This window comes from Phoca vitulina, unplaced genomic scaffold (assembly GCF_004348235.1).
Source record: "Phoca vitulina isolate PV1807 unplaced genomic scaffold, GSC_HSeal_1.0 scaffold4, whole genome shotgun sequence".
Classification (NCBI taxonomy): domain Eukaryota; kingdom Metazoa; phylum Chordata; class Mammalia; order Carnivora; family Phocidae; genus Phoca; species Phoca vitulina.
The window spans coordinates 31,896,579-31,911,737 of NW_022589707.1; positions in this window are offsets into that span (position 1 = coordinate 31,896,579).

Here is a 15,159-nt window from a genome sequence, read left to right on the forward strand (position 1 = left end):
TAATCATTTAGTAAGAATTCACTGTAGACTTAGAGGGCTCTACTCCTATATTAAAACCTAACGCGGTAATAACTTTGTTTCCTAGCAACAAGACTATCATTAGTTAACCATTCTATTACTTTCCCCTAAATAGAAGAGTTGTTAAACTCCTCTGTTTGTTGGATTGCTAATCCGTGTATTAGCTTCTGCAGAAAGGATTGATGCAAATGCAAGCCAAAGATAAATATTGCAATTCCTTAGTTTCTGCTAGTCTTTTAAACTCTAAATTGTATGCACTTATTATTCTGATGATCTAAGACGAGAGATCCTGTGCTAGACAGGAACTGCAATCTAACACAAGAAAGGGCTGTGGAGCTACTAAAGCATCTCTGCACCAAAATGCTAAGACTTATTAAGGTGTTAGCTATTACTGCACATGTGAATGGAGGCAGAAAACTTCTCTTTCAAGACAGTTGCTCAGTTCCTCTATAGTGCACAGCTGGCAAGTACACCTGAGTTTGATGGAGTATTCTGTTAGCTTTTAGGATTAATATTCAGCATGACTTGATCTCTGCAAAGTTCATTCTGCTCACTCTGGTATTTTTACTCAATATATTACCTCCATATCAGGTCCCACTCTTGCTTATTAGAATAGTTTATCTTTCTCACATATTTTGAATAATACTTTTGAACTGGACACAAAAATTTTATTTGTGGTCTCTGTACTCAAGGGCTTTAATTGTGAGACATCTTCTGTATGATTCTTAGATAAAGAAAAGATAAGTGGCCTTTCAGGGTATCATTCATTTATTTATAGTAGTCCCTCTGCTTCTAGGAATTCCCAATAAATTGATATTATTTTCTCTTCTTGTGATAATTTTGCTGCACATTTGTGTTTCCTAGTCCAGACTAAAGCCTTTTTTAGCGGAATTATTTTAGGTGTTTGTGTTTTGCCTAGCCAACATTTCACCATGGGATCCTTTTAATTGGATTTGTCTTAGACCTGTTGACATTCCAGTGTACTTTTTCTTTAATGTTTTTTCCCTAACTAAATGTTTTGGTCATAGTCAGTGATGTCACCAAGAGATGGCTTTAACCCCATAAACCTCCATCAGCCTTTCCAAAGTTCCCTCTCCCAAAATAAGCATACAATATAAGAATAAATGACAGTTTTGCCATGCAAATACAGTTCTAGAAACAACGCCTAGTGATGCTCCCTTTCCAACTAGATTATTATCCTTATCCCCCTCATATTTATGCATCTTTTCCTAATACTGTTATCTATGCACTCTTTCCTTTGACAAATGCAAACAGACAGCATCTTATCCAAGTTCATGCTTATCTTTTAGCATCTATCAGTGACAAGCACATTTACCAGATATTCAATAGCAGTATGTTGAACAAAATTATTTTTGGAGAGGTTCATTTTTCTCTTTGGGCTGAAAGTTTTTATATATGAGATGGTTTGTGTGTATGTTGTCAATTTGACCACTGGCTTGTACAATTAGATTTCATTACAATTTGATTCAATTACAACTATGTAGCAATGTATGTAGTTACACATAAAAATTTTTTAAATTTTTCCTTTAAAAAATGCTAAACTGGGTGGCTCAGTCTGTTAAGCGTCTGCCTTTGGCTCAGGTCATGCTCCCAGGGTCCTGGGAGTGAACCCCATGTTGGGCTCCCTGCTCACCGGGGAGTCTGCTTCTCCCTCTCCCTCTCCCTCTGCAGCAACCCCCCAGGCCGTGCTCTCTCCCTCCCTCTCTCAAATAAATATCTTTAAAAAATGCTAAAAGTGATTGTTTCCCCTAAGAATAGAGTATATAGGTATTGGCCAGATGTAGCATCTTTTCTACCATTAATATGTAAAGATACCGGTGAAACTGTAAGAGGTTAAAAAGGCATGTCACGTTCAGGATTAATGCTGTTACACTGCAGCTAGTGACTTAGGGTCATTAGTCCTTTAATTTTTCAGGTTGGGTCATGGTATAAACCTACACGGATGCAAAACAGAACCTCAGAATCCTGATAACTCACCTCAAAAAATAAGAATTCCACTGCCTTTGTTTGACCCAGTTGTTACACATGTATTATTCTGTATTTTTTATGCCTGACCTTTCCTTTGTGAGGAATAATTTAACCATCCAGGGGCACCTGGGTGGCTCAGTCGTTAAGCGTCTGCCTTCGGCTCAGGTCATGATCCCAGGGTCCTGGGATTGAGCCCCACGTAGGGGATCTGCGGGAAGCCTGCTTCTCCCTCTCCCACTCCCCCTGCCTCTCCCTCTCCCACTCCCCCTGCTTGTGTTCCCTCTCTCACTGTGTCTCTGTCAAATAAATAAATAAAATCTTTAAAAAAAAATAATTTAGCCATCCCATATTTGTATATTGAGACCCTGTCTAAAAAACACCCACTCCAGGGAGACTTTAATTCTTTATTTTCATCTCTCCTTGTCTCACACTCACCGAACTGTGATAACACATACATATATTTTGCTAAAGTTGTTTTAGGTATCTGTTTTATTAAAGCAGAAGCTTATTGGGATTAGTAACTTAGTCTTACTGTCTTTGTATTCTTACAGCCTCAACTAATACCTGGACAACAAAACGAATGCAAATACATGTTGTAAGCATATCACTTCATGTGTGATTATTTTGGAAGGTTGAGTTAATACGGTATGTACATTTAAAGCATACACATATAACAGTGATCTTTTCAAATGCCATTTTAGAACTACCATGACAATAAGTGTCAATGGTAGATTGCAACTTCACGAGTGATTCCTGATTTTAGTAAGATCATTCATCCTTGTCATTGCAAGGTAATTAATGTAAATTTCATTTGCATATTCTTGGCTTCATTTCTTTTCATTCTTTAATCTTGTAATCACTCCTAGTAATACTCTGAAAAGATGACCTTAAAAGCGATTAACATATTTGTTTAGAATAATAGAATAATTGCTTGTTTATTAGTGTAGTGTTTGAACAAATAAACAATAGATTAACCTAGGAAGAATGTTTCTCAAACTAGAAAATTGGTGGACAATGCTAATACATGTCATATTTTTAAAGACCAAGTAATAAATTTATCAAAATATTAAAGGAATCTAAGCTTTTGGTAGATACCGATAGACATTTAAGAGTTAAGACTTCAATAATATCATTGCTTTATCATTTGTTTCCTTATAGTTTTCCCTCTGTTTTCGTTCTTGATTTTTGATCTTTTTTTTTTTTTTTTCAGAAAATACTCATTTATGCCTGAGGCTCACCCGTGTGCTTTATCAATGTCTTTTGCTGTAACACTTCCTGCTCCCATAGGTTCTGCAATCTCTCCTTCCATCCTTTCCCTCTTTCTCATTTCTTCTTGGCCTAGTTCTTATGAATCCTTCCTCATTTACACTTCCTATAATGCTTTTCATTTTTTCTGGCATCCTCCACATTACTTGTCACATCTTTTTCTTGTTCCTTCAGTCTCCCACTCTTCAGCAGAACTTGTAGCTCTTCCTCTGTCTTGTATCCCTTTCTGTTACATTGGAGCTTATCCTTCCTCAAAACTTCTATTTTTAAAGTACAACCCTAATTTGTTTTCCTGCTCTTTGAGAGGCCACATGTAATTGCACCTATTACTGCCATCAGAAGAGATTGCTTTGCACAGGAATCTTTTACATTTTCACAGATTTGAGCTTTCTCTCCATTTCTAATGGAAACTCAGTTAATGAATTTAAGATTAATCTAAAATTGATGGTAAATGTCCTATTTTCAGTAATTCCCTATCCCATCTTAATCATTTTCATTTTAATGCCCAGAATAATCCTAAATACGGAGTTGATTTTTTTGTTTATTTTACATTCAACAGTAAAATAATACTAGTTAACACTAACCAACATATGCTGGACCTTTTTTTTTTAATTAACAGTGTATCTACTTTTATGAAAATCAAAATATCAGGATCAGAAACACATAGTCAGGTATACTCCTCAATGTCCAAACTGACATCATTTAATTCTTCTCAATAGGCTATAACATGGCAATAGTTTAAAAAAATAATTGACTTTAATAGAATATGCACTCTTTGCCAGGTGCTTCCTAAGTCTTAAATGTATTAACTAAGTAAGTCTTCACTACGACACTATATATTATTTTTATTCTTTTTATACAGATAAGAAAACTGACACACAGAGAGCCTGAGTAACTTCTTCAGGGGTCACTCAACCCAGGCAACCAACCCAGGGTCCTATCAGATCCAGACAGCTTACATTCAGAGGTTGCGCACACAAGATGCTCAAAAACATGCCTGGCCTCCCATGTAGTCTATAGAGGTTGATAGGTACTCTTTGTTCAGTGAATACTCAGTAAATGAGTAGATGGAATAAGTGACTAAAGTTAAGTATGTAAGTTGCCAGAAAGAGGCAGAATTGGTTGGTTTTGCTTTTCTCATAGTTCAAGATGGCTAATTATCTCTCAGAGTACTAAAAGAAAAATATTCACGTTTTGTGTGAATTTGACACAAATCATGTAAGCATCATATAAATTAAATCAGCCAAGATAACCAGTATGTACCTAGGTTTTAGTCATATACTGATTCAATGAAAATGTTACCAACAAAATTATAATCTTGCATTGGTTATAATGAAAAATGATTACATACACACATATTTACACACAGAGGATTTTTCTGCATTAATATTTGAGTCAGGTTCTTTAATAGATCGATTGTGAGGATTTCTAATTTTAATTATGTGTTATTTATTTTGGATTTTATGCAATCCAATGGATATCTAATTCAAAATAAAATACATTATTCCTCACTGATGAAATATAACTGAAGACACTAAATATGGAAGCTTATACTTACCACAATATATTTATAAAACTGATATATCTGAAGGGTTTACTTATACAAATACACAGATTTTTAAATTATTATATCATAATAATATAACTACAGCTAATATTCATGGAATATTTACTGGGTACTAAGCATTATACTAGTTCTTTCCATGCATTATAGAATTTCATTCCTAAAAAAACCTTTTTTGATAGTTCCATTATTGTCATCACTAGAAGGAATATTCACAATATTAAATAAAAGCAATAAATAGCAAGAATATGGACCATTCAGAATATAAGCCAGCATGCATGATGGAGTAAAATTCTGAAGGATTTTTTCTGAGTCCAGTCCTATGTTGGGGAAGATCTGGGGAGGACATTCTGGAGGAAGATTCACGTAGCCAGGATAGTAGGGGGGCACTTAGAGGACTCCAAGCATTCATTATTTACCAACTGATATCCCTCATGAAATGATTTTAATGTGTTCATAAAAACCTTGCCATTAGTTGCAAAGATGTTAAATAATAAAATATAAATAGCTCCATTAATCTTTTTTTTAAAGATTTTATTTATTTGACAGAGCACAAGCAGAGGGAGTAGCAGGCAGAAGGAGAGGGAGAAGCAGGCTCCCCGCAGAGCAGGGAGCCTGATGCAGGACTCGATCCCCGGACCCTGGGATCATGACCTGCGCCGAAGGCAGACGCTTAACGACTGAGCCACCCAGGCATGCCAACAGTTCCATTATTCTTAATGGAAAAAAATATGGTGCATTTCATTCCAACTCAAGACACTCAAGCAATGTTCAAAGATAGAAAAATCAGAACATCTAAAAAACATGCAATATCATGATAGCTTATTATATTGACCAAAGGAGGAAAAGATGACTGAATAGCAAGTGGAGGTAGGTGGTAAAGGGTACAAAGACATCATACTAGGAAAGGAAATACAAAAGGAAAGAGCCAAGTGACCGACTTTCAGACAGGTAAGCCTTTTGGGAGGTACATGGTTATTCTGCACTCAAACTCAAATTGCACTTGAAAATAGTTATAGCACAGGAAAAAAAACTTGAAGCACAAAATAAAGACAAAATCTGAGAACGCTTCAAAATAAATGAAACTAGTGTGTGCTCACAACAGACTGAAGTGTCAAAGAAGCATCTACCTCTTTATACCTCTCACTTCTAAGTACACAAAGCAAACATGCTAACACAGTGATTGGAAAATGTTTTGTAGAGTATTCTCTAACCAAAAGACAATGTTTTGAAAAAATATGTCTCTGCCTGAAACTGAAGTGTCAATATTTTGTTTAATGTAGATAACTTATTAAGTTGTAGAATGAAAAAGTATTATACTGAAACAAAGGAGTCACCTGAAAAGGCGTGTAACTTTTTAAGAGTCATTATGACTCTTAAATAATTGAAGAGTTGGCAATCAATACATCCATATACATAAAAGCTGAGTATTAGACCTAATCATTCCCATTTTCCACTGAGGCAAATAAGATTGTGCAAGGTTAATTAACCAAACCTTGGTCATAAAGGTAGTAAGATACAGTCAGTACTTCATCCCACTCTGTTTCATATCAAAGCCTGTGTTCTAAATAATTGTGCTATGCGTCTAGAATTTCCTTATGTCTATTGCCAGCATTTGAATGATAAAAAGAATTACACAATTTTCTATTAAAAAGTATAAGTAAATGCTCAGTTTTGCAAGGGTCTTCTTTATGTACAGGTGAAGTCAGTTAGAGCTTATCTGGTGAGCAGATGAATACCAAACAGATCTTTCTTACAGTATTTTCACAGCTAATACACTCCTGCTAGTGACTGAAATTCTACCACTTGGTGGTCTTCTAACTGGGTTTAGAAATTGTCCCCAGTACAACTGTTGAATCTCAGATCTGTACCTCTGAAACAAATAATGCAATATATGTTAAGAAAGAAAAAAAGAAGAAGAAGAATGTAGCAGGAGGGGAAGAATGAAGGGGGGAAATCGGAGGGGGAGAAGAACCATGAGAGACGATGGACTCTGAAAAACAAACTGAGGGTTCTAGAGGGGAGGGGGTTGGGAGGATGGGTTAGCCTGGTGATGGGTATTGAGGAGGGCACGTTCTGCATGGAGCACTGGGTGTTATGCACAAACAATGAATCATGGAACACTATATCTAAAACTAATGATGTAATGTATGGGGATTAACATAACAATAAAAAAATTTAAAAAAAAAAAAAAAAAAGAAAAAGAAATTGTCCCCAGTACAATGTATTCTAGGATAAAAACTGAAGGACATTTTTATCATACATAAATATCACATAAGATTTAACTAACAAATACCTTTCCAAAGTAAGGCCATGGAAAGAATGCTGACATATGCAAGTGATAAATTATTGAACACTACATCTGAAATTAATGATGTACTATATGTTGGCTAACTGAATTTAAAAGAAAAGAGGAAAAAAATAATACTGAAGTATGAGTCAGAAGACAGAAGACCTGGGTTTTATCTACTGTGGCCGCTTACTGATTGGCATTGCTTATGTCACTTGACCTTTCTGAACCAAGGTTCCTTATGTATGGAAGGTAACAAAGTCATTCTAACTACATTGTAGCACTGCTGCAGAAAATTCCATTTAATAATGCAAGTGAATGTATTCTTAAACCTACTTGTCCCTTCAACATGTAAGCTCTAGTTTTCTAATTTTCTTCAGATGGAAAGGGAATAGATTCATATTCCATATATAAAAGCTTTATTTGAAATACCAAAATAAGGAAAAGCAGGAAAGGGTCTCTGCTCAGGGAGGGGAGTGCAGAAATTGAAAGAGAGGTGCTAACAGGCAGGGAGAAGAAAAGCAAATTTCATCTAATTTACAATTTTGTTTCTAGATGGCCATGAGATTTAACGTACAAGAAAAGAGAAACAAAACTTACTAAATGAAAAATAAAATGCAAGTTCTTTTTCATATGTTGTCCAGAGCTAATTCTCTTGTTCTTATTCTAGAAATGTAGATTCCTTTAAAATAGAAATCATTCTTGCATATTTTTTACAAATAAAAATCATTTCTAAGATATACACTAGGTTGGTTCTAGAAAGAGAGAAGGGGAGAGGGAAGAAGGGAGGAAGGAGAGAGAGAGGGAAGGAAGGGAAAAGGGAGGAAGGAAGGGAGGGAAGAGAAGAGATTTAAATATGAATGCTTTGAAAGAGGCAATTTCTTGTTGAGAGTCCCTGCTGTGGACTTTGGCTTTAAACTTCTGCTGTCACATTATTCCTCTTGTGTTATGGGATTTTTTACTTGCCAACACTCATCCCAAATGCTGAGCCATTTAAAAATCATTCATTCATTCATAGCTTCAGAAGCAAATAAGGTCAGAACATTTTCAGACAGATAAATTATGACTACCACCTTACCACAGTTGTCTTGGCTGGACTGCTCAATGAATTTAATCTCAGTCAGTTTTAACCCACTGAAGATATGACCCCTAAGCTTTTCTTCAATAAAAATCAGTTGCAGCAAAATAACTTTGCTTCATCAGTGAACAGTCATAAGTTGACCACTATGTAGCTGGTAGTCAATAAGCAGTGAAGTGTCCTAAAGGTGCCCAGGGCACAAATTATGAAACACTGTAATGTCTTTCTTCTAGTTTTATTTCAACATAAACCTAAAGTTAATGTAAATCTTAAGAAGACCATGTAACATGGGGCATCTGGGTGGCTCAGTCGGTTAGGTGTTCGACTATTGGTATCAGCTCAGGTCATGATCTCAGGGTCCTGAGATCAAGCCCCAAGTAGGGTTCCACGCTCAGCATGGAGTCTTCTTGGGATATTCTCTCTTTCTCTCTCTAAAAATAAAGAAATAAATCTTAAAAAAGGGGCCATATAACTCACTAACATATCTATCACCATGTTGTATTTACTACAGTTGATGCTTAAACTATCATTATATCAAATATATCCCTTAACCTTGAGAAATGACAATATTTTTTTAAATTATGAAATGTTAAAATATCACCCATACAAACTCATGATTCCAGTGAGATATAGGAGAATATTCTAGTCATTATTGTACTTCCTATGTGTTATTTATTAATCAACCATAATTTTAAATGTCTGTAAATATTTATACTTGTGAAATCTCCCACTACTTTTTTTTTTCCTAATTTCAGTGAAAAAGCTTACATACCTAAACATAAAATAAACTTTACTCTTCCAATTTAGGCCACATGAATGATACTCAGAGACAGAAACTGAGAGCACTCCCTATAGCTAATAAATCATACTGAAATTTTGATAAACTCCTACATAGTTTTTGTTCCTTTAGACAGGAAGAAGACAGATGTGAGTGAAAAAGAGATATTTTGTTGCCCAAAGGTATCAGTTAAGATGTTGTATTAGTAATGAATATATGAAATAGTAATTGACTAAAAAGGCCACAGGTCTATTCCAAACAGTGTCTTTACAAGATCCCCAAAGCTAAAGAATGCTAATGAAGGCCTGGATCCCAGGATATCCATTGTATTCATACTTAACCTTTCTTGTCTCACCAGCCAAAAAAACTACCAAAGCAAGCAGCAATTAAGAATACTTGTGGGGGGGGGCGCCTGGGTGGCTCAGTCGTTAAGCGTCTGCCTTCGGCTCAGGTCATGATCCCAGGGTCCTGGGATCGAGCCCCGCATCAGGCTCCCTGCTCCACGGGAGGCCTGCTTCTCCCTCTCCCACTCCCCCTGCTTGTGTTCCCTCTCTCGCTGTGTCTCTCTCTGTCAAATAAGTAAATAAAATCTTAAAAAGAAATAAAAAAAAAATTTAAAAAAAAAAAAAAAAAAAAGAATACTTGTGGGGCACCTGGGTGTCTCAGTCGTTGGGCGTCTGCCTTCTGCCTTCAGCTCGGGTCATGATCTCCGGGCCCTGGAATGGAGCCCCGCATCCGGCTCCCTGCTCAGCGGGAGGCCTGCTTCTCCCTCTCCCACTCCCCAGCTTGTGTTACCTCTGTCACCATGTCTCTCTCTATCAAATAAATAAATAACATCTTAAAAAAAAAAAAAAGAGTACATGTGATGTGTTCTTTCTCTTAGCACTCAGACTTTACCTGCCGATTTGTATCATTGTATTTTCAGGAGGGAGAAACAAAAACTCATTGGTGGCACAGTGACAAAATCAGAACCCCTTTGGAACATGTTACATAACTCAATATGAAATTTTGTTTCACACAAAACATTTCTGAAATTATGGACTTCAAAGGAAAAATCTGAGTTTGCAAATATAAAACTCATGTTTAATTGCCTTTCAATCATAGATACATGTACACATGTGTATTATGTGTGTGATACACAAACAGGTATAGTGTAAAAATGTTATGTTACATGGGTAATTCTTTTATGATAGTGATTTTTTTTCCATTTTGATAGAATTCAAATTAACATACTTGATTGCATAACATGTACACATATTATGCCTAACGTGATCAAGTACTAAGTGACTTTTTTTCCAAAAACAATGAAAAGAATGAAAGTTAACAGCTTTGCAAATATGCTTATCAGGTCTCAAGCTTGTTTAATATGTATTTTTCTGCTAAAATTTGGACAATAGGTGGTTCTCATTTTTCAGTAAAAAACCTATACAAAATGTATTTAATCTTATAAGTGTCCCTGTGCTAAAATGGTACCTGGTATACTTCATTTTCCAGAAAGCATCATGTTTTAGCCAGGGAGAAATAGACACAGATGCATGGAAGGACTTATAAGGAAAAATGCCAGTTATGGGAAATTCAGCCCCTGTGGCAGTATCAGCCAGGGGAAATATTTCCAATATGTTTACATGAAGTCCTTTTGGCACTCTCAAGTGGTAACTTCCGTTTCTTCTTTCCCCTAGGATATCCTGAAAATATCTCTCAGAAGGGATTATTCACTATTAATATAAATTGTTTTCAGCTATGAATATTTAATTATAAATAATGAGCAGCAGAGATGGCATGAAATGTCTCTTACTAGTGAACCAGAATATGAGTTTGGTCTGGCGTCTGACAAAGATAGGTAGAATCAAGACCAAATCATCAATTAAATATTTGGTAGGATGATTTAAATAAATGTCCAATGGAAGTTAAAACAAAAAGGTCTGCTTCAGCTATAGAATTTAATTGGATATGTAGTTAGGGAAACTGAAACTCTAAAGAAGCTCTCACAGGATTACTATAAAGGTTTCCTTGTCGGCTGGCCAAGTAAAGCTCCTGGAAGGAGTACAAGACCTATGTGGTGTGTTTGCACTGATAGCTGGAGGACCAAGGGATCCATCCAGGTTGACAAGGCATTGACAGTGTGTTGGTAAGGTATGGTGTGTGGCACCACAGGCAAAAGAAACACACAGTACCAAACATCATTCGAAAAGGGCAATGATAGATGATATTATACGTTATTTATGAATGTACATATATGTGGTAAATGTTTAAAAATATGAAATAGGAAGGACAAACCCCAAATTCTGAATAGCAATTACTCCTGGAGAGGAAGAGAAAGGATATGAAAGAGGAATGGAGTTTCTTCACTATATTTACAATGTTTTACTTAAAAAAAAAAAAAAAAAAAAAAAAAGGATCTCATGGAAGAATGGCAGAAGTGATCTGAGTGATGATGGGTAAAATAGCTCTCTGAATTACTGTGTATTTAAAATTTCTGAACAATAAATTAAAAATAGAGACGTATGGGCGCTTAGGTAGCTCAGTTGGTTAAGTGGCCAACTCCTGATTCCGGCTCAGGCCATGATCTCAGGGTTGTGAGATCAAGACCCGAGTCAGGCTCCCTGCTTAGTGGGAAGTCGGTATGAGATTCTGTCTCCCCCTCTCCCTCTCCCCACCCTCCCCTTCTCTAAAAATAAATAAATGAAAGAATAACTAAATAACTAAATAAATAAAAATAGAGGTTTGATTAAGAAGGGGAACAAAGAAAGGAGATAAATTCTAGAGTTAGCAAGATACTAATTATTCTACCAAATTAATGCCATTCCTTGAAAACATTCCACATTTTCTACATCTCCTCTATGCCAATGTTTTTCTGAAATTGTATTGTCCACCCACCACATCTCTGCCAAAAAAAAAGAATCCCACATTTCCTCAAAGCCAACTCAAACATTAATTTCCATATCGAGCCTTCCCTTAATGGCTAAGAAAAAAAAGAAAGCATTTTTTCTCTCAACACTCTATGTACTTCCTCTGACCCAGATTTAATGGCACTGATAAAATATTACTTTTATTTACTATAGCAATATGTATTCTTATCCCCAGCCAGAATGCAACACATGGTAAAAACCTGCATATGGAAAGTACCCCATGGATGTTTTTTGAACTGAAAACTTTGTTGTATTCCAGCACAGTTTTCTTCACTATTTCAGTTTTTCAGAACCAGTCTCTTTTTTAAAAAATTTAAATATATGTGTCATCTGTGAATATAAATTTATGAAAATAAAATATGATAATCAATATAAGAATATGTCTGGTATGTGGAAAAAAAAATGAAGATACAACCAGGCACTCTAGTTACAAAGACGATCTCTTTTAATCTTCAAAACAATTACTAAACATAAATTTTGTTTATTTCTCCATTTTATAATTGAGGAAACTGGGACTCACGGAGAGTAATTACCAAGTTTCCACAACTAGTTTGTAAAGTTTGAGCTCAGAGCCTTTGCTTTCTCTGTCTCTGTCTCCCCCCACCCCCCCGCCCACACACACATATCCTGTTGGACACCTCTTGGTCCCTTTAAAGAAAAATTAGAACGGATTTAAAAAAAAAAAACTGTTGCAATATCTGATCAAATAACTGATTTCACTGAAGAGGGGGATTAAAATTACTTTACATCTATTTAGTGCTTTAATATCGTTTCAAATTTCTCCATGTCTATCATTTGATTCTCACAAGTTATTAAAATTATTTACATATAATACATATTAATGATTCTCCAACAAAGATCAATACAAATCCTTCAAACATTGCACAGTAGTTTCTAATTAACTCAACACAGACCTGTGTCATTGCTTTGCCATAATCTATTTCATCCTCCTTTATTACATCATGTGTTTTACCTTTTGGACTGTTCTGTAGAGTTCATGGCATATTCATAAGGTTTATATATTTTTGCTACTGGACAGAGTCTGTATCTTCAAAGTATTGGTTCTTCATTCCTCACCCTTTCCTTTTCATGAAATCGAAGAAATTTTCCCAGAACTGTAATTTACACATTTTCTCCATGATCTCGGATAGCTGGCTTTAAAAGCCTTTAAAAGCCTTTTGAAGTAGCAAAGTCAGATACTAAATGTCATGGTGTCAATTCCTCTCTATATCCTTCATTTAGGCTAAGATTGTCCTCTCAACGCAAAACTTCTGTTACTTCACCCACTGCTCAGAGTGGGAGGCAGCACACACGAAACCTTTGCTTTATTTTAGTGCCTTTAAAAGCACCTGCCTAGTAGGGATATTGTGAAGAGTAAAATAGCACATATAAAAATATTAGAGCAAGCCTGGGCACGCAGTAGGTGCTCAGTAAATAGTGACTATTAATTTATTATTGTTGCCTTATAATTGTATTTTAATAACTTCATTTATAAAACTTATTTTCTTATTTATAAGCACAGTCATATTTTATATTTTTCTGGGTAACAACTTTCTGCCTTCTCACGCTTTTCAATCATTCAGGATTAAATATCCTTATAATGTCTTTTTCATAGTTTGGCTTTTTGTTTTAAAATGTTACATTTAGGACACTTTACTCTTCTATTTCAGTAATAGTAGGAGGAACATGAACTTGAACAATCACTGCCTTAAGTTTTCTGCCTTAATATTGAAAACCAAAACATTACACCTTAAAAACAACTCTATCAGTCAGACCAAGCTTGCTTTCTTCTTGTGAATTTATCTTCTCAACTGCAATTATATTCCACAATACCTACAAGGCCCTGAGAGGATACAGGATATCCTGGAACATGAGGATTAAATCAGATGTTGTACATGAAATGCTTAGGATCAAACCTGGAACATAGTAACTGCTCATCAAAAGTCAGTGCTTTGTTGTGGTATCATTACATCTGAGAAATGACATGGACGGAGACCTCAGTGCCTAGAACCAGCAATACTTCCAGGACTTGGGCGGGTGTCTATAGAAGAGCTTTTCCTTTGAGCTCCAAGAATAGCCAAAAATATGTCCACAGTAAGTAGGAGAAGAGAGGCAAAAGACAGAATGGCAAACAAGAAAATACAAGATGCCAACTGTAGATTCTCAGAATGATTTGGGAGGTAGTCAGCCTTACTGCAAAGGCCTGGATCCTCCACATGATGCTCAGGGACTCTGTCAAAAAAAACCGAGTTCTGATAGTTATTGCTTTTATTCCTCGTCTCAGGATTTATTTTTCTTGAGATAGCATAGTAAACATCCTGCTTCGTTTTCTCCCTTGACAGTTTTGATTTGTCCTAAATTTAATAAAGTGCATCTTTATTGCACTCTGCCCCTCCCCCAGTTCACACACACACTCTTATAAATATTTTTTAAAAAGAACTGCATCTTCTGTGTCAGTCCCTCATCTCTTTCCCCCAGTGTTAGTAAGAGAAGTTCTAGAAAAATCTTTAATATCTGCCTGCAAATGCCAGTGACCCAGTTTCTAATATTTTCTATCATCATTATTAAATATCAATAGCATGCCTTGTTTAATAGACTTTGCTTTATTGTGCCAGAAATTGCATGTTTCTCCCATGTGCAGTCAAAGGTCTTTTCCAACAGGCCTTATGATTTGGGTAGAGCTTTGCAGTGGGGCCAGAACCTCTAGGCCTCACATTGTCCTTCCACAGCTATCACCCATGGCTCAATCCCTGGGATGCACTATCTTTTATTAAATTGTCTATGTCTTCACCCTTTGGTTAACACAGTCAGCTATCCTATTAAATCCCTGCCTTGGTCTCGCAGAAGGAGAAAATATATATTCTTATTTTTGTATCTGCAAGAGCTCTATAAGGAGTTAAGTTTTCCAAAATTTCTTTTTCATTGCCTTCTTAACCTAGCTGCTTCTCCTTCAAGTTTCACATTATCTTATTTCAGTCATACCAACTTGGATATGAGTTTGCCTTTTCTTACATCTCTGATCACTTTGCCCTGTCTCTGTACAAAGATTTTTTTGGGTAGTTTACTTTTTTCGATTTGTTTCTGAGTATACATTTTTCATTAATTACTTCTGTAGTTGTAAATACCTATTTTACTATCTAAAACTTTTTGGCTTTATTTCTTCCCTTGAGACTTCATGGTTTGTCTTGCTATTCTAACCTCTTCAGAAGTGAGCAAAGAGAAACACGTATTTCATTTTTATTTATTTATGAATAATACATTTTAAGT